General features: G+C 32.8%; 1 pseudogene across 1 annotated transcript; it reads right to left on the bottom strand.

Moving 5' to 3' along the window:
- Positions 1–8035: 8035 nt before the first annotated feature.
- Positions 8036–23789, bottom strand: LOC143223843 (uncharacterized; annotated as a pseudogene). Its single transcript, XR_013013176.1, has 5 exons — positions 23656–23789; positions 21113–21216; positions 19334–19505; positions 8907–9681; positions 8036–8857 (listed from the first exon to the last, which is right to left on the bottom strand). The product of XR_013013176.1 is annotated as an uncharacterized LOC143223843 (transcript).
- Positions 23790–25635: the final 1846 nt, after the last annotated feature.

The following is a 25635-nucleotide window of genomic DNA, read 5'->3' as shown; positions in this document are numbered from 1 at the left end:
GAATTGATTTTATTTCTTTGAACAGCAAGCTTGAAACGTCGAGTTTAAATGGATAAGCATTTTGGGGTTTCATATTCAAAATGAAGTCAATAACAGCCGAGATGTATTGAATTTGTAAACAAGCCGTAATGAACTACTAAAAATCTGTGAAATTTGATTAAAAATTTAAATTCTTTACAGACTTTCCACTGTTATCTTTCCTTCAAAAATAAAATACAAGCGAAGTTGGGCATAATTTCCTAGACAGGTTAAAGCTAGGCGTTGCGAGTTTTACAAAAAAACATATTTTACACGCGCTCACCAAAAGTATCTTTTTTTAGGAAAATATGGTAAAAAAGAATTTAACAATATTTTATTGAAAAATACCAATATTAAACCCTTGGATTAGTTTCGTGAAAATAATTTCTAAAACACAAAAACACTGCGTACTTTAATAAAAAGATTAAATGGGAATCCTTCTATTGTGTACGTATTTCAGAAAAAGTGAAACATTTGGTGTTTAATTTTTTAAAAGAGTATTTTTTGCGAATATTAAGTGTTTTCTCGTTTCCAGAATTAAAACATACTAAAAGGTGGAATTTTAATCTATAATTCATGTTTTTAATTTATTAATTTTTTAAATTATGTATTTTGCAAAGCTCAATCAGTTCTCTCGTAACCAGAATAAAAAATAAACAAACAAAACATAGAGATGGACGACATTTGAAAACAAGCCGCAATGAACTACTTGATTCTGAATTTTGATGGAAAATTCATTTTTAAGCCTTTTTTTAGGGTAAATCAAAATCGAAATTGAACGTCATGTCAGAAAACTTTTTCAGTTGTTATGAAAAAGACTAGCGTTTGAAAATTTTACCTCAAATGCATTTTCCTAGCAGAACTACACGTGTTTCTTCACGCTTAATTTCTTAGAATAGGAGTCATAAAAGTAAAAATGCATTTATTCAGATTGAATACTTCGATTACTGTCTGTTCGAGAATACTTTAGTGGCGGGTATGTAACAGTTTCTACTAAGTTACGCGACCGCAAAGTGACCTAATGATCCAAAAAGTTGATGGTCTCCAAAAATATATCCCCTCCCGCCAAAAAAACAAACAGGTAACGCATATATCTAAATATTATAAATTCATTCTGCACAATGGCTAAAAAAAAAAAATTTAGAGGGTGCAATGGTGAGTAAGAAGCCGTGAAATCCTGTAAGTGTAACGAGTCCTGGATAGTGAGCCTAAAATGGGATTATTATGAAAGTAGAGAAAAAAAAATCAAGTTTTACACTTAAATCGTTTCTGAATTAGGGTATTTTCTGTTATATCACTAAAGATTTTAATTTTTAAAAAAACTTTAATCAATGGAAGCTCTAAACTAAGAAATATTTTTCCAGTTTTGTTCTTTATATATTTCATATTATACTTTCAATAACAACGACCAACAACAACATTACTTTTTGTTGCTAAGCAACATGACAGAAACCATTCTTGGAACATAGGGTTAGCAAAATCACCGGCTTTTCTATGTATTAAATATTCTTAATCTAATTAATTTTCTTCCGTAATATCTTTGAATACGCCACGAATTCATTTCATGAATGAACTTAATTTTGATCGACTCGAAATGAAACTTACCGATAACTGACTGTTTCAGCTGCACTTTGCCTCTTTTTGTTAGTCACGCTTGATTTCGTAATGTTTATTTATTTCAGCTAAATAGTAAACATGAAGTTAGGGTATACTATGGGGTGTGGGTGGTAGTACTTGTCATTTCTATACGTTAACAACAGAATAAAATCCCAAAACAGAAGAAGAACACCTATTTAATTCATCGCAGGACAGAAAAGATTGATTTGAAATATTCAACATTTCAAGTTTGTTTGTTTGGAAATTTCGCACAAAGCTACTCGAGGGCTATCTGTGCTAGCCGTCCCTAATTTAGCAGTGTAAGACTAGAGGGAAGGCAGCTAGTCATCACCACCCACCGCCAACTCTTGGGCTACTCTTTTACCAACGAATAGTGAGATTGACCGACACATTATAACGTCCCCACGGTTGTGAGGGCGAGCATGTTTGGTGCGACCGGGATTCGAACCCGCGACCCTCGGATTACGAGTCGAACGCCTTAACACGCTAAGCCATGTCGGGCCCAAACCTTAATGAATTTCTCGATTTAGGAATTCTGATTTTAAATCCCCATTTTTTGAAGCCCTTCGTAGTTTATCTTTTCGTCAAAGCCAAGTAAAATCGAAGCGAAACAAAATTTATAACACATCGCAGCTAAAACCTTCTCAGTTTTTACGAAAAAACTTATTCGTAGCAGAATAACATGAAAAAGAATCTTCAGGAAATTTTCAGAAGTTAAGACTTGTTATTTTTATGACATCTTTTAAAATTAATTGCGAGGTCTCGAATTGATTTTATTTCTTTGAACAGCAAGCTTGAAACGTCGAGTTTAAATGGATAAGCATTTTGGGGTTTCATATTCAAAATGAAGTCAATAACAGCCGAGATGTATTGAATTTGTAAACAAGCCGTAATGAACTACTAAAAATCTGTGAAATTTGATTAAAAATTTAAATTCTTTACAGACTTTCCACTGTTATCTTTCCTTCAAAAATAAAATACAAGCGAAGTTGGGCATAATTTCCTAGACAGGTTAAAGCTAGGCGTTGCGAGTTTTACAAGAAAACATATTTTACACGCGCTCACCAAAAGTATCTTTTTTTAGGAAAATATGGTAAAAAAGAATTTAACAATATTTTATTGAAAAATACCAATATTAAACCCTTGGATTAGTTTCGTGAAAATAATTTCTAAAACACAAAAACACTGCGTACTTTAATAAAAAGATTAAATGGGAATCCTTCTATTGTGTACGTATTTCAGAAAAAGTGAAACATTTGGTGTTTAATTTTTTAAAAGAGTATTTTTTGCGAATATTAAGTGTTTTCTCGTTTCCAGAATTAAAACATACTAAAAGGTGGAATTTTAATCTATAATTCATGTTTTTAATTTATTAATTTTTTAAATTATGTATTTTGCAAAGCTCAATCAGTTCTCTCGTAACCAGAATAAAAAATAAACAAACAAAACATAGAGATGGACGACATTTGAAAACAAGCCGCAATGAACTACTTGATTCTGAATTTTGATGGAAAATTCATTTTTAAGCCTTTTTTTAGGGTAAATCAAAATAGAAATTGAACGTCATGTCAGAAAACTTTTTCAGTTGTTATGAAAAAGACTAGCGTTTGAAAATTTTACCTCAAATGCATTTTCCTAGCAGAACTACACGTGTTTCTTCACGCTTAATTTCTTAGAATAGGAGTCATAAAAGTAAAAATGCATTTATTCAGATTGAATACTTCGATTACTGTCTGTTCGAGAATACTTTAGTGGCGGGTATGTAACAGTTTCTACTAAGTTACGCGACCGCAAAGTGACCTAATGATCCAATAAAGTTGATGGTCTCCAAAAATATATCCCCTCCCGCCAAAAAAACAAACAGGTAACGCATATATCTCCATATTATAAATTCATTCTGCACAATGGCTAAAAAAAAAAAAAATTTAGAGGGTGCAATGGTGAGTAAGAAGCCGTGAAATCCTGTAAGTGTAACGAGTCCTGGATAGTGAGCCTAAAATGGGATTATTATGAAAGTAGAGAAAAAAAATCAAGTTTTACACTTGAATCGTTTCTGAATTAGGGTATTTTCTGTTATATCACTAAAGATTTTAATTTTTAAAAAAACTTTAATCAATGGAAGCTCTAAACTAAGAAGTATTTTTCCAGTTTTATTCTTTATACATTTCATATTATACTTTCAATAACAACGACCAACAACAACATTACTTTTTGGAACATAGGGTTAGCAAAATCACCGGCTTTTCTATGTATTAAATATTCTTAATCTAATTAATTTTCTTCCGTAATATCTTTGAATACGCCATGAATTCATTTCACGAATGAACTTAATTTTGATCGACTCGAAATGAAACTTACCGATAACTGACTGTTTCAGCTGCACTTTGCCTCTTTTTGTTAGTCACGCTTGATTTCGTAATGTTTATTTATTTCAGTTAAATAGTAAACATGAAGTTAGGGTATACTATGGGGTGTGGGTGGTAGTACTTGTCATTTCTATACGTTAACAACAGAATAAAATCCCAAAACAGAAAAAGAACAACTATTTAATTCATCGCAGGACAGAAAAGATTGATTTGAAATATTCAACATTTCAAGAGACAAGAACAAATTAATGAGTAAATTCAACCATACTAAACAAAATAAAGCCTACAAAACATAATTTGAAATTAGCATAAAGAAAAGACTAAAACTTTCAAAGACTCTATAAAAGGAACTTGACTGTGATTTTACCAACTAAACAATATGATAATTTATTGGTAAACACATTGTATGATGCATCTACATTTACTGAGATAAATACAGATCTTAACATGCAACAAAAAGTAAAGAAACTATATAAAATATTGTAAAAAATAACTGACACTTAAACTTTATCATTTTTCATACAAACCAACCAGTGGAAAATGAAAACAACTACATGTTAATTCTTTTGAGCTTTAACATCAAATGAACTTCCAAAGGTTTCACCCACTAGAATTCATAGAAGAAAAAAAAATAGAAATTACATAAACTACTTTTCTAATCACGTAATCCATCACGAGTTCGACATTCTTAAACAGCTTCCTAAGTTCAGTATATACACCACAGAAAACGGAAGAAGTTGCACACTTAACTCAATGTTTTAATAATGTTAACCAGCTTGCTACTTTATTAGCTGCAGAAACTATCCATATTAAAGTGGCACTGGACTTTTTGTAACCTCACATAAAAAGCAGTCACTCGTAAGTTTCCACAGATTTATAAAGAAATTAAAGCACACCATCGATGAATTACTCTGGACAGACTTAAACCAGTTAGAAAAAATGCATAGTCACTATTCAGTCAATGCTGATAGTATGGGATTTAATTGAGGTAATGTGGTGTAGCTGGTCAATCTCCAAAGCATAAAAGGTCAAACTCAAAAGTTAAGTAGGTATTGAAAGACTTAATTTATAGAATCCAGTAGGATAAGCAATTTCAATCATGCCATCCACACCGATATCTCTGGGAGTGAAAATGGTGAAATAATAACCAAATGAGTCATTCCACAGAAAAATATATCAGTAAAAATCCAACCTATTAAGGAACCCATGTTTCCTGTTGAGACTATAGATAGAGGATTCACTCATTTACTTACCCAGAGAGAGAACAACCCCATCAACATGTTTCCTGTTGAAACTACTTCCATTAGACAGGGGCCTCCAGAGGATTCACTCATGTTCTTACCCAGAGAGAGAACAACCACATTAACATGTTTCCTGTTGAGACTACTTCCATTAGACAGAGCCTCCAGAGGATTCACTCATTAACTTACCCAGAAAGAACAACCCCATCAACATGTTTCCTGTTGAGACTACTTCCATTAGACAGAGCCTCCAGAGAATTCACTGATTTACTTACCCAGAGAGAACAACCCCATAAACAGTACAATTAATGGAAACATGAGGAAAAGAGACTGTCCACTTTCTATACTACAAACCTCAGACAAGAAAACCAAAGAAGACTCAATGAATGCAAGACTTAGCAAAATGTTTTATTTTTGTATTAGCATTGTTCAAAGAATTTCATATTCCACAAAAAGGGCAGTTTGTAAGCTATGTTTCCAGTGTTTAAATGTAGATGTTAGATATCAGACACACGATGTTAAAATCAAGTTTATACAAGTAAATCCAGAATACCTAGAATATTTTTCAATGTTTATGAGAAAGACTTGACAAGGTGTCTACAAACAAGACTGTACTTATATGTAATGAAAATCAGTTAAAAACTCAATAATTATTTAGTTGGTAGAATTTCAGTCATTCAATTTCAACTGAGTATTTGCAGAAGTTATTTATCATGTTCATAAAGTAACTGAATTGATTAGTAATGAAATTGTACATGGCCACAGTTCCCTAAGTAAATAATTTCTGTTGAATTTGATGTGAAATGAGGCCTAAATGAACAATACAAATGCACAGGTGAGAGTAGTCTGTCGATAAAGCAAGAATGAAACTTGGCTTATTGTTACATGGAATGGAGTCAGCCTTATTTTTGCCAAAATTTTAAAGAACCAATTCATGGAAAGGAACATTGCACAATCCAGTGTCTACAAAAGTTAAGCAGCTTTATCATTTTTAACTAGTTTTACTGGAATGGTGTAAAAACTGTTTATTTACTGTATAGCCAACTCAAAGCTCACCTGTTAGCAGAATTTAAAGAAAACATTGTTATAACATGCTTTCATCAGAGATACTGTTCAAGATGGCCTTAGGTAATTCACTGGACAGATGGTAAGATGCACATTTGGCAACTATTGTCTTTAAGTATTTTGGAGAAAAAAAACTGTGATAATCATATTAAATTATATAATTTATTCTTACTAAGAAATCAAACATGAATGTTATTTAAGTTTATGACTGTTCTTTCCAACATTAACATCATTTGCTAAAACTTTCTTCTATTTTACTTGAGTAACAGAATAATATAAAACATGTTTGTTTCTTTAACCACACAAAATGATAATAAAGTTAAAACTTTAATTATACTTGCCTGAATACAGAACAAATACAAATAACTAGTTTTTTTTAACCATTAAAATATAATTATATTTAAACTATTGTATAATAAATTAATAAAAACATACTTTGCTTGAATAATACCTGTGTATTACAGTGGCCCACTAGATCCATACTCATGGAATACTTTACAACACAGTGGGCCAACTGCAATGAGCATATGGTGTTTGTATGCAATTCTTAAAGTTCAGGACTACCTGGAAATAATCTCCAGCTGGGAGTTACATTAGTTCCAACTCAGATTCATGATGACAATAAAAAGTGTTAATACCCATACCAGCCTTCCTGAAATACGAAGACCTCAGATGTACATGTGTTCACGAACTGCTTGATTCCACTCAACGCTACTTACACATATTCAAATGATTTAACCATATTTTTAAATTATTTTGAGAATAAACACATCAGGATAAAAGGAAGACAACATCTGAGGACTAACTGTGATATGCACAATATATCTGTCCATTTCTACCTGATTTTATTAATGTAGAAATTTTATTAATGTTTCACTTATTTTGTTTTGTGCAGTTTTGGCATAAACTTGGTTTAGAAACTTAATTAGGCTGACTCTGTTCTCTATAACACATATTAACTACTTTGCCAAAAAGGATGTTATAGTACATCCATATTAAAAGAGTCAAAATAACTGCAATATCCTTTGTTGGCAAAGTGGATGGTATCTTTATGTCACAGCCAATAAATCTTGGGGAAAAACTGACCAGTCACATGGTAATGCCAACACAAAACAAGGGCTACAAGCAGACTCAAGTATTTATTCATTGTAATTTACACCTGGTTTTTTACTCATTTTAGTTCCACAAAAATCAGTCCTGAGATCAGAAAAGTTACACAACCATAACATGATTTCACAGAAGCTACCATTTTAATGCACAGACTTCAAACTCAATTTTTCAAAGGTATCCATAAATTTTCTGTTCAGTCCTGTAGTCCTTAAGCAAACATATTTCACTGTTGCAATGAAATTAGTACTCTAGAGAATATAAGTAGATAGGAAGAAGAAATTTTACTACCTTAACAACAGGATTTATTACAGAGTAACGACTTCACCGAGTGTATTAAATGAGTTTACAAAAATAATTTTAATGAATAGAATACTGGATGTAAAAATACTCAAGAGATAGTTAGCTTCCAAAGAGAAATAGTCGTTTGAATGAGATATTGAGTCTAAAAGAAGACTACTCCTGGAAATAGACCTTTTCTCCTTGCCACAAAGGCATGACTTCAGTCAGTTTATGATCAAGACTTATTCTTGGAAATCAAGCTTGGTACCATAGAACCAAGGATGACTAAAAGTTTACAAGCTTGAAGTAACAAAAGAAAATACTAATTGGAGTAATTGAAAACTCTAATCATTGGAAATTTTAATTTGGGTTAGTTAATTATTTTCCTGGCATTAATTGATTTAACCATAATTTCAATTAATCAGTTATCTTGTGGCATTAATTAGTAAATTCCTGTTCATAGGTAACTAATTTAATCACCCTGCTTTAAGATTTCCTGGTGTGCATCTTCTCGTGTCTCTTTAGGTTACTTTTACTTACAAATTGTTTACCACATACAATACAACTGTATGGTTTTTCACCAGTGTGTACCTTTTCATGAGCATTCAAATAACTTTTACATACAAATTGTTTACCACAAACTACACAACTATAAGGCTTATCTCCAGTGTGTATCTTCTCATGATTTGTTTGACTACTTTTACTTGAAAAATCTTTGCCACAAACTACACAACTGTACGGCCTTTCCCCAGAATGTATAATCTCATGATGCTTCAAGTTACTTTTACTCACAAACTGTTTACCACATACTATACAACTGTATGGCTTCTCACCACTGTGTATCCGCTCATGAGTCTTTAAGTTACTATTACAAACAAATTGTTTACCACATACAACACAACTGAATGGCTTTTCTCCAGTGTGCATCTTCTCATGAATATTTAAATTACTTGTACACACAAATTGTTTACCACATACTACACAGCTGTACGGCTTTTCCCCAGTATGTGTCTGCTCATGACTTTTTAACTTACTTGTACACACAAATTGTTTACCACATACTGCACAACTGTAAGGTTTTACTCCAGTATGTATCTTTTCATGAATTGTTTGACCAGTTCTACTTGAGAATTCCTTGCCACATACAATACAAGCGTAGGGCTTCTCCCAGTATGTATTTTCTCATGAATTTTCAAGTTACTTTTGCTTAAAATTCTTTACCACATACAACACAATGGTTAGGTTTCTCTCCAGTATGTATCCTGTTATGTTTCTTGAGGTTGTTTTTACTTACAAACTGTTTACCACACAGTAAACAACTGTACGGCTTCTCACCGGTGTGCGTCTTCTCGTGAATTTTCACACCATTTTTACTTAACCCTTTACCGCATACCGAACAACTGTATGGCTTATCTCCAGTGTGTATATGCTTATGGTGTTTTAAGTTACTTTATGTGCAAATCCTTTTCCACATACTGCACAACTGTAAGGTTTCTCTCCAGTGTGTATCTTTTCATGACTTCTCAGATAACTTCCACTTATAAACTTCTTACCACACACTGCACAAATGCATGGTTTCTCCCCAGTGTGTATCTTATCATGTACCTTCAAGTAATTTTTAGTCACAAATTCTTTGCCACATACCACACAATGGTATGGTTTCTGCTCAGTGTGTATTTTCTTGTGCATTTTTAAACGACTGTAATTTAAAAATCCTTTGCCACATACAACACAACCATATGGTTTCTCTCCAGTGTGTATCCTCTCATGACTTTTTAAGTTACTTTTATACGCAAACCTTTTGCCACATACAACACACATGTTTGGCTTCTCCTCAGAATGCATTTTCCGGTGACGTCTTAGGAGACTTCCACTTACAAATTTTTTACCACATACTACACAAGTATGTTTTTGTTCACCAGTAAATATCCTCTGGTGTTCTTTCAGGTGGTGCTCAATAAGGACTTCTTCACGTATCTTTGCATCTAAAATCAAAACAGACTCTATGTAATAAAGTCATCTTTATTTAATATTATCATATCCACACACAAAAATAGAAAGAAAAAATTAGACTAAGCAGACCAGACTTTCCTTTCTTACTTTGGTTGTTCTAGACACAGATATTTATATCTTCAAAACACATCTTTTAAATCTGTTTGTAGTACAAGCATTTGTAAAATTTACCAACATTTTGAATGTAGGTATGTCTCAACAAAAATTCTACGAGATGAAGGAAATTCAAAGAAGCAAAGATATAAAGATATTTGTAATAGTATATTAGATATACTACAGTAAGTAGGTAGATTCCAGTAAACACATGAATTATCTTTGTTTTGCACATGACTATAATTTCTACATTTCTTATACACGTTACACTACATTTCTTAAGTAACTTACCCTACAAACTGAATTAATTACATAGGTTTCTCTAAACACACTACATTTTGTAAGTATGTTTCTCTAAACATTCATTATGTAGTTTTACATACAACATTCATTATATTCAACTAATCAGTTATTCTCTTTTGAGACTTAAATAGATGAAAGAGTAGTAAAAACTAGAACTCCTAAATCACACATAATAATTCAGAATATACATATCTTCTCTAACTGGTTATCCATCATAAATACTACACATATCTTCTCTAACTGGTTATCCATCATAAATACTACACATATCTTCTCTAACTGGTTATCCATCATAAATACTACACATATCTTCTCTAACTGGTTATCCATCATAAATACTACACATATCTTCTCTAACTGGTTATCCATCATAAATACTACACATATCTTCTCTAACTGGTTATCAATCATAAATACTACACATACCTTCTCTAACTGGTTATCCATCATAAATACTACGCATACCTTCTCTAACTGGTTATCCATCATAAACACTACGCATACCTTCTCTAACTGGTTATCCATCATAAATACTACACATACCTTCTCTAACTGGTTATCCATCATAAATACTACACATACCTTCTCTAACTGGTTATCCATCATAAATACTACACATACCTTCTCTAACTGGTTATTCATCATAAATACTACGCATACCTTCTCTAACTGGTTATCCATCATAAAAACTACACATATCTTCTCTAACTGGTTATCCATCATAAAAACTACACATATCTTCTCTAACTGGTTATCAATCATAAATACTACACATATCTTCTCTAACTGGTTATCAATCATAAATACTACACATATCTTCTCTAACTGGTTATCCATCATAAAAACTACACATATCTTCTCTAACTGGTTATCCATCATAAATACTACGCATACCTTCTCTAACTGGTTATCCATCATAAAAACTACACATATCTTCTCTAACTGGTTATCCATCATAAATACTACACATACCTTCTCTAACTGGTTATCCATCATAAAAACTACACATATCTTCTCTAACTGGTATCCATCATAAATACTACTCATATCTTCTCTAACTGGTTATCCATCATAAATACTACACATATCTTCTCTAACTGGTTATCAATCATAAATACTACACATACCTTCTCTAACTGGTTATCCATCATAAATATTACACATACCTTCTCTAACTGGTTATTCATCATAAATACTACACATACCTTCTCTAACTGGTTATCCATCATAAAAACTACACATACCTTCTCTAACTGGTTATCCATCATAAAAACTACACATACCTTCTCTAACTGGTTATCCATCATAAAAACTACACATATCTTCTCTAACTGGTTATCCATCATAAAAACTACACATATCTTCTCTAACTGGTTATCCATCATAAATACTTTTAAAAATAACTAATTATACATTCAGTGTTTTATATAATCAGTGTTCTAATGTACCAGTTGGTTATCCATCTTAAGTTCTTTTAAAGCAACTAAGTATACATTAATGGTTTTGTTTAATCAGTGTCATAAAGGTACGAGATGGTTATGAATCATAAGTTATTTGAAAACAACTAAGTATACATTCAGTGTTTTGTATAAATCAGTGTTTTACTATACCAGTTGGTTATCCATAATAAATACTGTTAAAACAACTAAGTACACATTGTTTTGGGTTACATCTTGCTTTGTATTCTTTAATAGCCTTAGACTCATTTAATTAAAAGATACATCTTCTTTGGAAAGGTGCAGATACAAGATATCCTTCACCATTTACTTCATAATACAGTCACCCTAGCACATAACCTTGTGATAACATTCACTGATATCTTAATGAAGGAAACCACAGGTTAATAGATGGCATGCCATATTCCTCACATGAAGAACCAAGATCAACTACTGGAATACAGTGAATGAGAAGCTGAAAGTAAACATTTTCCTCAACTGAAAATGTTCTTTATTATACACATTCTTGTCCATACACACTATCTATTTCTTGCATGAGCAGGCAACTGTTCTAGAACACAATATAATCATCACACAGTTACAGCTCTCTGCCAGTAAAAAAAGTAATACACTCCATGTACAGTGGATCCCCATAAACACTAAGATTCAAATAAACCTCATTCTTAAATAAGGCAAGAGGAATGTGTATTGATAGGCAAGAGGAATGATGGAAGTTGTTTAGAGGTATATGCTGAAAATTAATTTTTGTTAGGGAAAATTTAAGCTTCCAGAAACATCCATTTTCCTCTCTACATGTAGTAGCTAGAATACCACAAAGACATGGTGGAGGTACTGGTGTAAAAAGAGAAAACATCAGAAAATCCATGGAACATGACACCCAATGAAAGGGTCCTAGTACAGGTGTAACACATATTGGGGACTGCATCCTTCTTAGGTAGGATATAACCTTTAACTGGGTGGAAGCATAAAAGGCAGAAGAGAAAAATATTTCACAGGTGTGAAATATACACGGCCAACTGGGAGTTTGCATCAAACAACTCAGACAGACATAAGGTGTATTGTAGCTAGTGCACTAATTGGACTTTTTGCCTCCCAAGAACATTTTGTTCCAAATGACTGTTCAAAACTGCTGGGAAATTGGCATACAACATAATCATGGATGAGCTGCCTTACTACTCACTAGGAACCTTTCCAAAAAGGTTTCACAACTCAGGAGGAACGTTCAAAATTGATCATCCCTGTGCCTTGGAGCCAGAAATGGCAAGGGTCTCTTGTCCTTCTCTTGAAGACCAGGATGAAGGGATTAACAATAGAGTGGCACCCAAACCTAATCAACACAACGATTTTTCATTGGATAAAGTGTAATGAGTTACCTTAAAACCTGTTTTGACAAGCTGGTACATGCCAGAAAGAAGTGAGCAGAGCTCAAATAGGGCCTGGAGCCACAAGAAGCCCCTAATCATGCATATGATTGTTCACATGGTTGGTGAATGACTCTGTTGGAGGCATGGAAAGATCTGACCACACTCCAACTGTAGTAAAGGAACATAGTGCAGCATCATATGTCCGAGATGGAGTAGGAGACAACTTTTGAAAAATGTTATTAATAGTTTTTAAATTCTGGACCTCTTTCTCCTCCACCCATTGAGAGCAAGAATGAAAATAAAAGGGGTGGGAACCACTACAGTTAGTGCAGTAAGGTTTCAGTTTGTAGTCTTAGGTGTCGTGATCTTTACCACTACAACAAACATGCATCAAACCACCACAACATGATGCCTTCAAATGACTGAATTCATGGCATTGGAAACATCTGAGAGTTAGAAACATATGGCCATACCTTACAGTTCATATAACCTGTTTTGACAATGGCAGGTAGACGTGGCAACGTAAACGTTGGTAGGCAGCATAAGTCCTTCTTTAAAAGTGGAGATATGTCACACTGCAGAAACTCCTTGAATGGAGTTTCCAGCAAGGATCTCTGACAAATCTCTCTCAACAATAACTCCTCATGAGGAATTCAAAGTAGCATGGGAAGTAAAATCAATATGTACATCTCCCATGGCATTTGAATTCAAGAGGAGCTCACTGTGTTGTGGAGCAGATGTTTTCACCAAGATGTCCCCAGAGCTTTGCTTTCTGACAGAATTTGGAAAGCCCCTCTAATCTCTTCTGAATAAAAAAAAGAAGGCATTTGCCCTAAGGATTTGTCAGATAAAGAATACAGGACAAAAAGTCAAGGTACAAGATCTGAAAGTGATAGTGACTGTGTAACAGAGCCATCCATGCATGACCATTCAATAAAAGCTGTGTTTTTATTTTCTTGTTTTCAGGTAAATGTTGATCATATATAATAAGAATAAAAAAGATTCACTGCCTACTAACCCTACCCATCATGGAGTCCTATGAGGAGATGCACCACAATGCCAATCACCAGCAACATCAGAGATTCATAAGTACTATATCCAATTGCCAGCATCAAACATAATGTCCACAACACCCAATGAGAATGCACAACACTGGTAATTGGTTAATCCTAGCCCAACAGGATCGAGTTACCACACCATTCGATAGATTTTGTCTGGAATGGAAATAGGATTTGTGACAAGAGTGCATATGAAGAGGAGGAAGCTGGACACTCAAAGTGTGTATCCTCTCCATCCACCAATATAGACCATCAACTATGGTATAAAGAAGAGTAATACAAGCCTGCAGAAGGTCCTGCACAAAATTTTACTGGTCATGAAGAGCCCAATGAAGAGCTTGCACATGAGTATGGCCTAAGGGCATAAGTGTAGCCAAGGAAGGCCACATCCCCCAAAGTGACAGAACCCTGCAAGATGTAAGATAGGGAACATTAAGAACATGGTGAACTAAACTGAGATGAATGACTTGAAAATCAACTTCTAATGGACCTGATATTGAGTAGGTTGAAGGAAGGATTTCTCAATTTGATTAACCAGCCCACATAAGCCACATAAGCCAATCGAGAGTTATCAGGATACATAAATAAGCATTCAAAATCCACCTTTGTCATCCATAAATCTTGAGAAAAGCCCACCTGAGGATGAAAATGACTTCAAGGTAAAATGGGGAGATTGAGAAATTGATTCAGGCAGGACAATTTATAACAAGTAACCAGTCTCTGGTTGTCTTGAGGGCAACAAAAAGCTCTGAATAAAAACCAGGAGCCCTGGATGAATGAACAAGTGAGAGCTGAGAAGGACTAGGACTGTAAACAGGAATAGGAGCTAACTGTGGTTCCAACTGCTACAAATAAGCTGCTAACGAAGAAGGAGTAGGATGTTGATGGAAGAATTTTATGGTCATGTGAAAAGTTAGGACACCCTCCATATTTATTTACACTTAAAATGGCTCAACTCACACACAGGTGTATCACACCAGGTGCACACGATTAGAAGATCGTTACTCAGCATTTTGCATGAGGCTTGCCCTATTTAAACCTCAGACATTTAGTTTGGTGTGCTCCTGACTGTTGAAGTGAGAGTGAGCACCATGGTGAGAACAAAAGAGCTGTCTGAGGCCTTCAGAAAGAAAATTGTAGCAGCTTATGAGTCTGGTGAGGGATTTAAAAAGATACCAAAAGATTTTAAAATCGATCATTCCACTGTCTGGAAAATAGTCAACAAGTGGAGGGCTTTCAAAACAACTGCCAACATGCCCAGGTATGATCACCCAAGCAAGTTCACCCCGAGAGCAGACCGCAAGATGCTGAAAGAGGTCTCCAAACGCCCTAACATGTCATCACGGGACCTACAGCAGGCTCTGGTTACTGTTGATGTGAAAGTGCATGCCTATACAATCAGAAAGAGACTGCACAAGTTTAACTTGCATGGGAGGTGTACAAGGAGGAAACCTTTACTCTTTAAGAGAAACATCAAGGCCAGACTGAAGTTTGCAAGAGAGAATGTAGACAAAGACCAGGACTTCTGGAATAATGTTCTTTGGACAGATTAGTCCAAAACTGAATTATTTGGACACCAGTACAGAGGACATGTTTGGCATAAACCAAATACAGCATTCCAGGAAAAGAACCCCATACCAACTGTGAAGCATGGAGGTAGAAGTGTCATGGTTTGGGGTTGCTTTGCTGCAGCAGGACCTGGACAGCTTACAATCATAGAATCCACCATGAATTCTACAATGTATCAGAGGGTACTTGAGGATCACGTGAGACCATCTGTAAGAAAATTAAAGCTGAAGCAGAACTGGACCCTGCAACACAACAATAACCAAAAACATACCAGTAAATCCACCAAGGACTGGCTGAAAAACTAAGTAATGGAGAGTCCTGGAATAGCCAAGTCAAAGCCCAAATCTAAATCCCATTGAGATACGGTGGGGTGACTTGAAATGGGCTGTACATGCAAAAAATCCCTCATAAATTTCACAGCTGAAAGAATTCTGCATTGAGGAGTGGGGCAAACTTTCTTCAGACCAATGTCAGAGACTGGTAGATGGCTACAAGAAGCGTCTCACTGCAGTTATTTGAGCCAAATGGGATAACGCTAACTATTAGGGGGTAGGGTGTCCTAACTTTTTCCTCAGTTAGAATATGCAATTTTGTAGAATTACATTTACAGAAGATCTTGAAAAGCCTTTTCTTCAGTTTTAATTGTTTAGTTGTATTCTTATGATCTCTCAGTATTATTGAAATTGATAATAAATGTCTATATATCCAAAAATGTTACAAAAATACACAGACTTTCATAGGGTGTCCTAACTTTTTCACATCACTGTACATGCAATACCAAAGTGTCAGGAAGATGATCAAATACATACAGGAAAAGAAAATGGGCTATAAGTAATTCCCCAAGATAAGTGAGCAACAAAAGAACACCTGGAATAAGACCAAACTCAGAAGATCCCAACAACAGAAGGATTACATATGCAAGGATGGAGGTAGTAAGGGAGAAGTTGTCCCTTGAAAAAAACCCTCAGAATTTTGATGTATAGCTTCAAAAAGGAGATATATAATAAATAAATACCATTCAAACAAAGTAAATATAAGAGAAAAGCATGAAAATGGGAACGGGTTGAATCCACCAGAAAATTATGGAGTTCCATCCCTAACTAGTAAAATATATCCCAACTGCTGAGATCCTAAAAATGGAAAAGTCAGCTTGATGGTAGGCCAAAGTAAACTGATCCATAGCCACTAGGAGGTGAGGCATATTGGCACCCTCAATCAGTTGGGAAGCAAGATGGGAAAACTAAAGAACTATCAAGCAACAAACAAATATGGAGATCACAGAAAATCAAGAACAGCAACAACTTGTGATGACAATCTGAAGTAAACATGTGTCTCAGGATGGCTGGTATTAACACAGTTCTCTGCTTTATTAGTAAAAGTGTTAATACCCATACCAGCCGTCCTGAAATATGTTTTTTACTTCAAGTAGGTTTCTACTCATCATGAGTTACTTCACCACAGCAATTATATGAGAAATATAAATTTATAGTGTTTCTTTGTGTACTGTGTTATCTGTTTGAACTCTGTTATGCCTGAACTTGACCTACGTTACACCATTGTTAACTGTACATGCTCTTCAATCCTAACGAAAGTGAGAAACTTAAATAAAAAAAACCATCGGTAGAAGGAATGACATTTCATACAACAGTGCAGAAAGGAAAAACTAGCCCCTAATTTGTGAAGATAAAACTATCCAAGAATTTTAAATCAGTGAACAAACATTACCCATAATTTACAGAAAAAAAATGACTAAAAACCCACGTTAAGCTCGAAATATAAAGAGCTAAATGACCTACAGAAACAAACATGAATCTAGACTATCAGTTTTCTGCTTTATTAGTAAAAGTGTTAACACCCATACCAGTCACACTGAGATACACAGGGAAAGGGATAAATCTCTTACCAAATAACTGCAGATAAATCCAATGAGTCACCCCTGCCTGCCAACAGAGAAAATGTGCTTGAAGGAGGTATGACTCCCAAAGTAGTTACATTAACCTTGGAATTCATAGTGAGTAATAAAATAAGTTGTTTGATAGATGAATGCAAATGTGAGAGAGAAAATAATAATAAAGACTGGAAAGTGAATTGAAAATATAGGTGTCAGCTGCATAATAAAAAATAATTAATAAAGAAAATAACCTTGGAAGTGTGATTACTTATTTATAAAGATGAAACACACTACAGAAAGATTTAACTGTCTAAACATGAGCATTGCAAATGAGAAGTGGTAGTCTGATGGAATTTAACAGAGGGAGTTATGTGCATAATAGTGTGTGGCACTCTTATCTGTGGAGAGTTATCACATGATATTTGCATAATACACACACTGGAATGAGTCATTTCCAATGGAGGGGAGAGAGAAGGTTTGTGGCATGCATGAAGAAATGTTTTGCATACAGAGGGTAGCACTGAATGAGAATAGCTATTTAGGTAAGAAAAGGTAATTACCATATCAGAAAAAGACTTAATGCTTACTGAAACCTTGAAAATGTTCATAAAAGATATACAAAGTTATAATATAGAAACACTAACATAACAGTCATTTTGGGATCATGCAAACAATCAAATTAGTGGGGAGAGAAATAACTGATCAAAATTAGCAGCAACATTTTCCACACACAAAGAACATCCAGCAGCCATAAACATGATAAAAGCTGTGAGGAATTTCAAAACAGTAGTTATACGGTATCTCAACTTCTGCAAACAACCACAGCACAGGACATCAACACATCTCAGGAACAAAGTTAAAACCTTGAAAAAACAAAGCCACAGAAACATGAGAGTTCATAGTGTAAAACTGCTCAAAAATGTTCTCAGATTTCCTTAAGTATATATATATACATACGCATACACACACACGTCGATGCAACAACTGTTAAATACAGGTTTCTACATTTATAAGAACCTGAAAAGAATGATTCACGGCCCAGCAAAGTTACAGATCACAGGCCTAAAAATAAGTGTACAAAAACCAACCAGCAAATGTCTGAAACTTGCTCTAGTACAAGCAACAGTATGGAATAATTCTTATCAGCAGGTTTGTATCACAATCTGAAAAAAAACAACCCAGACAGAGCATGTAGTTTACCATTGTTCAGAAACTAACAAAAGTGAGGAATGGAATAATAAATGCCATGAAAGTTGAAAATGAAAAATAGGCATGAACTGAAAGAAGAGATGGTCAGAGAAAGAGAGAGTAATCACAATATTGAAAACATCAAACCAATCATGAAGTTTACATATGAAGTTAATTTTGAATGCAAGTTCTTATGGGGGATCTACTGTGTATAGACTGTCACCCTTCTACTGATGACTAACTGTTGCTACATGTTGATTACTTCAAGAACTAAAGCAGTTCATGTACACACAATTTAGGTTGAAGATAGTTCAAGTCTAGTAAAATGTACAAAACCTACGTATTGGCAGAAAATACAAAAAATAACTACTGTGTTAAGAGGTAAGTAGGTCACTTTGTAACTACTTAGTAATTAATATCTGTAGTAATAAAAACAATATAAAGTTAATAATTATACATAAGATTGTATAAGCTACTAAAAATTACAAGGACTGATAGATATTAAACAATTAACTTTACTTAAATACTTCAAATTATTACTTAATTTCTGATAAAATGTAAATTGTGCACATACAGCTGAATTGAATGAAAACAGTTTAAACTAAATGAAACACTATCTCATTTTACCCAGTAGTAATGAAAAACTATCTCATTTTACCCAGTAGTAATATGTTTAAGAATTTGGAAACGTTTGTATTTACCAGGTAAACTTTCTGACCCATAGCCAATTTCTTGACAGTCATCTTGTGTTTCCTTTCCTTTTCTTCTACTCAAAATATCTTTAGAGTCAATATCATTGTCACCCATCTCAGAAATAATCTCATCTTGTTGCATATCACAAGGTTCATGTGATTGTACCCTGACCAATGTGTTCTGAAATCAAAAAATTAATAAAAACTAACTAGTAACCACTAAAAGCAACAATTCAATATAAGCATATAAGGTCTCTACCGCTCATTAAATATAAAACTTGACTACATAAAACTTGTTTTGAAATGTGTGGATTCTCATCACAGATTTGTCTGTAGCACAAAGAATAATTCATTCACAAAAAAATTCATCTGAGTAGAAAGCACTAATAAAATTAAAACTTCTGTATTTGAAAACTTAACATGCAGTGATTAACATAACTTTCAATCAGAAACGGCTATGTGCTCAGAGCAAATCTGAGAAGCAGTATAGCTAATCAAATACACTTTTCTTACATTCCTATTTACAAAGGTTAGAAGACAGTCTTTCATCAGTTAGGTACCTACACCATTAACAAGATACTCGGCCATAATCCCTGTAATATCTTAAAAGGTTCTGCAAGCCTAGAAGATTTAGGTTAGTCCTAAATAGGTATATTAAGTTGCCAATGCAAAAAAAATATTACTAACAAATAAAAGTGAAAAGTAATAAAATCCTACATATTATACATCTTAACTATTTAAAGTATCAATAAATAAATAATACAGTATACTTTGTGTAGAGAACCCACAAACACTAGCTTTCAGCTCAAACAATTATTATCCAATTAATTTTGTTTTAAAACAAAAAAATTAGTACAACGTGCCTGATTTTATCAAATTCTTCCTAAAACATCTCTTAACTAGTAAAAAATCCCAGTGTAACTTTAGACAAGAATGACATAACAAAATTAGAATGGCACATTACTATTTAAATTGTGTCAAATTAGTAGCAAAATTTACATACCGAACAACTAAAACTTAATTTTTAAGGAGGAAACAAATGATAAATTACAAAAAAAGTTGAATCATCCATGAAAATATAATAATGTTAAATGTTATACAAACAAACCAATATCCTACACATGAATTACTTTTACCAGATACTTAAAATGAACCCACAAACAAGACTAGAATATGACTAGAATATAAACATTATTTTAACTTTGACTTATTTAAGTTACTGTATGACCACTCAATCAACACTGACTAACATAAAATTCCATCTTATAATAATTGAAATACTTTCATTAACATAAAAATTACTGAAAATTTGAGTATAGTGTTAACATAATTAACTTTTAAAAAGTTAACTGGTGTAATACCATCATTGTAACAATAAAACATTACTGCAGCTAATAGGAGAAGTTAAAACATTGTTAATACAATAACACAATATCATCTTAATACACTTTATAGTTTTATTGTTATTCACTCCCTAACAAACTTTACAAGGTAAATTTATAACTACAAAAAGTGTTATTTTACAAAAACCAAAATTGACATTATTCTAATTTCTAAATCAAATTTAAGTTTAGGATAATTGAGGAAAATCAAAAAAGACAGTCTATGTACTTGTCTAATAAATAAAACAAGTTAATCCTTTTTTGAGTTGGTTGCAAAGTTTTGAGCAACTGTGTGAGTGCAGGTACAACAATTAACACTGTCAAACTCTTATATTCACATCATTAAAACTAATTAATCATTTTTCTCTAATAAGAAACCTGTACAAGTTTGTAATTTACAAATTACCTCAGTCTTCACTGGTACTTTATCAAAATTATCTTCCCAGTTTTCCTTATTGACACCAAACTGACAAATTATCTGAGATCCTTCTTTTAGAGGAACAACTTCACCTGTAGATAAAAATATATAACTTTACATTCACTATCCTTGTAAATGTCTACATAATGAAATAGCACATGAACAATATGAAATTATATATTCATGCCACATATTTAAATATAATAAACAAAGATATATATAATGTCAGGTCATACAATATACTTGTGATACAATCTTTATTGTGTATTTAAATTTTACTGTCATGATGCTATTTTTGTATTGATTTTGCGGTTGAATTCTATTTCTAACAAAACCTTTCTCACATAAAATTACTACTGTTTCACATTAAAAAATTACAAACTACATAATTTTTACTAGACAACACTTTTGCATAACTTGGCCAACACATCTTCAAACAAATACAAGAAATTGAAACTATTAGGACAAATATTTTCACATATCAAAACTTTGTATTCACTACTATATACAGTTAGGCTTTACAAACTGGTAATGTTTGTTTGTTTGTGTGTGTGTAATGGCTTTCTTATATCTAATTTTTATTTACAATGTTGTTGTTTTCTTGTAGATAATTCAACAAACTTGTGGTAATTGTTTTCAGGTTGTGATGAGAAGCTTTTACCTCACTGATCTGACTTTCAGACAGACAATTTTACAAAGCCTTTAAGTATTTTTCTATAACAAGAAGTTTGTACAAGTTTGGAATTTAAAGTTACCCCAGTCTTCTGTGATGCCTCATCACAACAGTTGATGACTTTATTAAAAGTGATATTTCTTAACTGTAACAAGTATTTTTGTTTTTTGTTTGCCAGCATGTATTTACAATAAAATGTATCAGATAAGATTAGTGTTCAGGAATCATACATACACTGAAAGTCATCACACTTTTATGGCCAATTTAACACCAGAATTTTTTCAACTTGTATGCAGTACTGGTTTTGTCTGTTCTTGGAATATTTAGACATTTGTAATAGCTTACCACAGTGAAGAGGAAAAACAAGACAACAGTAATGGCTGTGACATTAAGAAAGCTCAGATAATATCTAACCTAATGGTTGTAAACTTAGAATTTATCTTATTTCAAAAATGTTCCATCTATAAATGGTAGAAGCATATACTAATCACACTGTCTGTCTGGATACATTAGTGTTGTCCCATATTTGGTATGTATATGTGACCTTCCTTCATATTGCTGTTCCCAATCAGATCATCACTTGTCAGCATGATTAATAAAGTTAGTTTATCAGTTCAGGTGGACAATTAATATCAACTTGATTTTTTACATTTACAATGAATACTATTGACAATACTTCACATCCATAACAAAGAAAGTAACCAAAAATGTAACAATTCTGTAACAAAACAACTGGGCTTATTAAATGTAATTTTCATCAACTAACTTCCACTATTTTGTTTCCATTTCTCCTTGGCATCAGACATAATGAAAACATTTAAATGTCCATAACTGGCATTAGTCATAATGTAGATTTTTCATCCTGGAATATACAGATATAAATAAATATAAAAATGTTATTTTACTGTTTTTGCAGTAAGAACTGTTCTGATACGTTAAATCTTATAATCTCATCATGTGGGATTATAAAAAAAAAGTACTTATCCAGTTTTTTTATATAATTTATAGCTTGTTAGTTCATATTTTTTATTTCTTCCTAGAGGTCATTAACTTTTGACTTTTCACAGATGCCCCTTGAAATGGTCTTTAGTCCACAAAATGTATACATCTTCAATTATGTAGGTTCCTATAGTAACTAAAAACAGTTATTTTATATTCCGACCTTTCATTAATGGTCATTAACCTTTTGCTACAAGTTACTGACTTTCTGACCTGAAGTCACCGATCTCATCACCTGCTCAAATGAAAAGATGTCACCTTCTGAAATCATTTATTTCACAACAATATCTCTTAATGAAGAAGGTGTTACACATACTCTGTGTCATTTTTCATTTGTTTTCTTTTTTGTTTTTTGGTCTGGTTACAGAAATGAATTAGGTTTCCTTAAGAAAATCAGCCAGAAAATTTGCTGATTAATAAATTATGAAAAATTCTTCAAGTTTATATTTCTCTAACTTAGATCTATTAACCTGTAAATGGACTTGATTTGATCAATATTGAACAATATTTGTTTGATCCATTAATTAGTTATAATTTGTAAGTTGAACTTTAAAGGAATACATGCTGCATCTATTTTATCAGAAGTAAAACTTTTAAAGTTCAAATGCATAACAGTTTTTGTTTTCATCTGATCACTGTAATGTGTAATAACAAATACATAGCAAGGATATATATTTTACTCTAACGTATCCACGAGACAGAAAACCCAAAATCTATCTGTATTAAATAATGGTACATTCTAACATGTAGGTTTAACTTCTAAGCCTAAAAAAAATTAAATTAAAAAAGTACTATTTTTAAAGAGAAATGAATATTGGCATAAACCTAAGATGTTTAAATTCTAAACATGAAGACTTACTATTGCTATTAGATAGCGTAGAACTTTCCTCTTCATTTTTCACCAATTTCATATCCAACAAAGCATCCTCCTCACCGGAAAATGTTTCAGACTTGATCTTTATTACTTCCATGGTTAATCAGGTGGCTAACTTACAGATTTATGTAGTAAAATAAAAATACATATATTTAGCGTCATTAGCAACACAAAATAATCAGGTTAGAATGAAGATTTTCAAGATTTATAAACAAACGTACTTAAACCACAGTGGTAACATTTTGTATATACTCGTTAACAAATTCGTTACTCACTGTGGTTCATTTTAATCTTCTTCCTGTAAGTTATTAAAAGTAATGAACACGTTGTTGATGAGAAAATGAAGAAGACATATTTACTCTAATGCAAAATTAAATGTGAAATTTACAATTATGTATTTCTTTCTTTAAAACAATATGCTGGACACATTTGGAAGTTAGTGAAATAGTTTGCAATGATTAAATAAAATTTTCTCATCTCCAGAATAAATATGTACTTAAGGTGGACTAAATTTGACAACAAGCTGTTAGGACTTTCACGATTTGAGAATTTTGACTGAAAATTCATATTTTTGAGTCCTTCCACAGTTTTTTTTTTTTTTCAAAATTAAAGTAAATTCGGTAGAACGTCCAAAACACATTAAAAATAAAGCCAAGAGAGTTTATATAGGTGTGTTGTGTGTTTTCTTATAGCAAAGCCACATCAGGCTATCTACTGAACCCACCAAGAGGAATCGAACACCTGATGGTAGCGTTATAAATCCGTAGACTTACTACTATACTAGCGGGGGCAGTTTTTTGTGGAAAAAGCTGTTTTTTGTTATTTTTTCAAAACATATATTAAATACAATTTCGAGATAGAGTACTAGTCCCTTGGGCGGAAGTACCGTAGATCAATGATTAGTGAAAGAGTATCTCAGGACATAAAGCTACTTCCCTTATGTATAACTGTAAAAAAAAAAAAGTGAATCTTCAAGTTTGCAACTATCTCCATATAGATTAAACAAACCTTCAGTGATGAGAAACCCACTTGTAGTGAAAATATATATGTGAAAACGACTGGTTTTGGTTGAGAAAATTTTATATGCAGAGGTGAACAACGTTTCGATCTTCTTGGATGACGATGACCGAAGAATGTCGAAATGTTGTTCGCTTTTCTGCATAAAAAAATTCTCAACTTAAACCAGCCGTTTCTACATATATATTTTTCTAAACAAACCTTATGCCAAATTTGGAGAATGTCCATCAACAAGTGGTAAAGTAGCGGTAAAATATGTCCATAAAACAGCAAAATGCAAAACTAAAACTTTGTAATACCTTCCGAATAGACACAATGAAATTCCATACCAATGTTGGTGAAGATCCATTCAAACCATGCAAGGTAACTGCATGGACAGATAAACGACAGTACCATTTAAATTTTATAAATAGCATGAAAAAAAGTTTGATTTCAAACATTCAACGATTGAAATTGATAATTTCATTGGAAAATAAATTTTAAAAAGGGAAAGTATTGATTTTAATCCAAATTTAAATGCGAATTTACGATAAAACATTTTTTAGAAAAAAAGCAAGCCTGAAACCTTTGAAATTTAACTAAAAGAATATATTTTTTAAAGCTAAACAGCGTCGGCTCTTGAAGTGGGCAAGGGTTACCAAAACTCGATATGTGCAGTTAGCAGTTCTTGTCAATTTTACAGGAGGGACACTGAATAGAAAATTGCCAGGCTACAATTTTCACAGGGTCAACTCCGAGTTTTACAGATTTATTGTACAAAATAAAATGAGCTAGAATGTGGACTAAAGTTGTTAACAAGCCGTAATGAGCTCTTCGATTTGGGAACTTAGATTAAATATTCTAATTTTTCAAAGCCTTTAATAGTTTATGTTTCCTTCAAAAGTAAGAAAAGAAGGTAAGACATTTCTAAGACACATTAAAGCAAAACTTTGAGAGTTTTAGCTAAAT

Source organism: Tachypleus tridentatus, chromosome 1, assembly GCF_004210375.1.
Source record: "Tachypleus tridentatus isolate NWPU-2018 chromosome 1, ASM421037v1, whole genome shotgun sequence".
NCBI classification, from domain to species: domain Eukaryota; kingdom Metazoa; phylum Arthropoda; class Merostomata; order Xiphosura; family Limulidae; genus Tachypleus; species Tachypleus tridentatus.
This window is presented reverse-complemented; position numbering and strand designations above follow the sequence as displayed.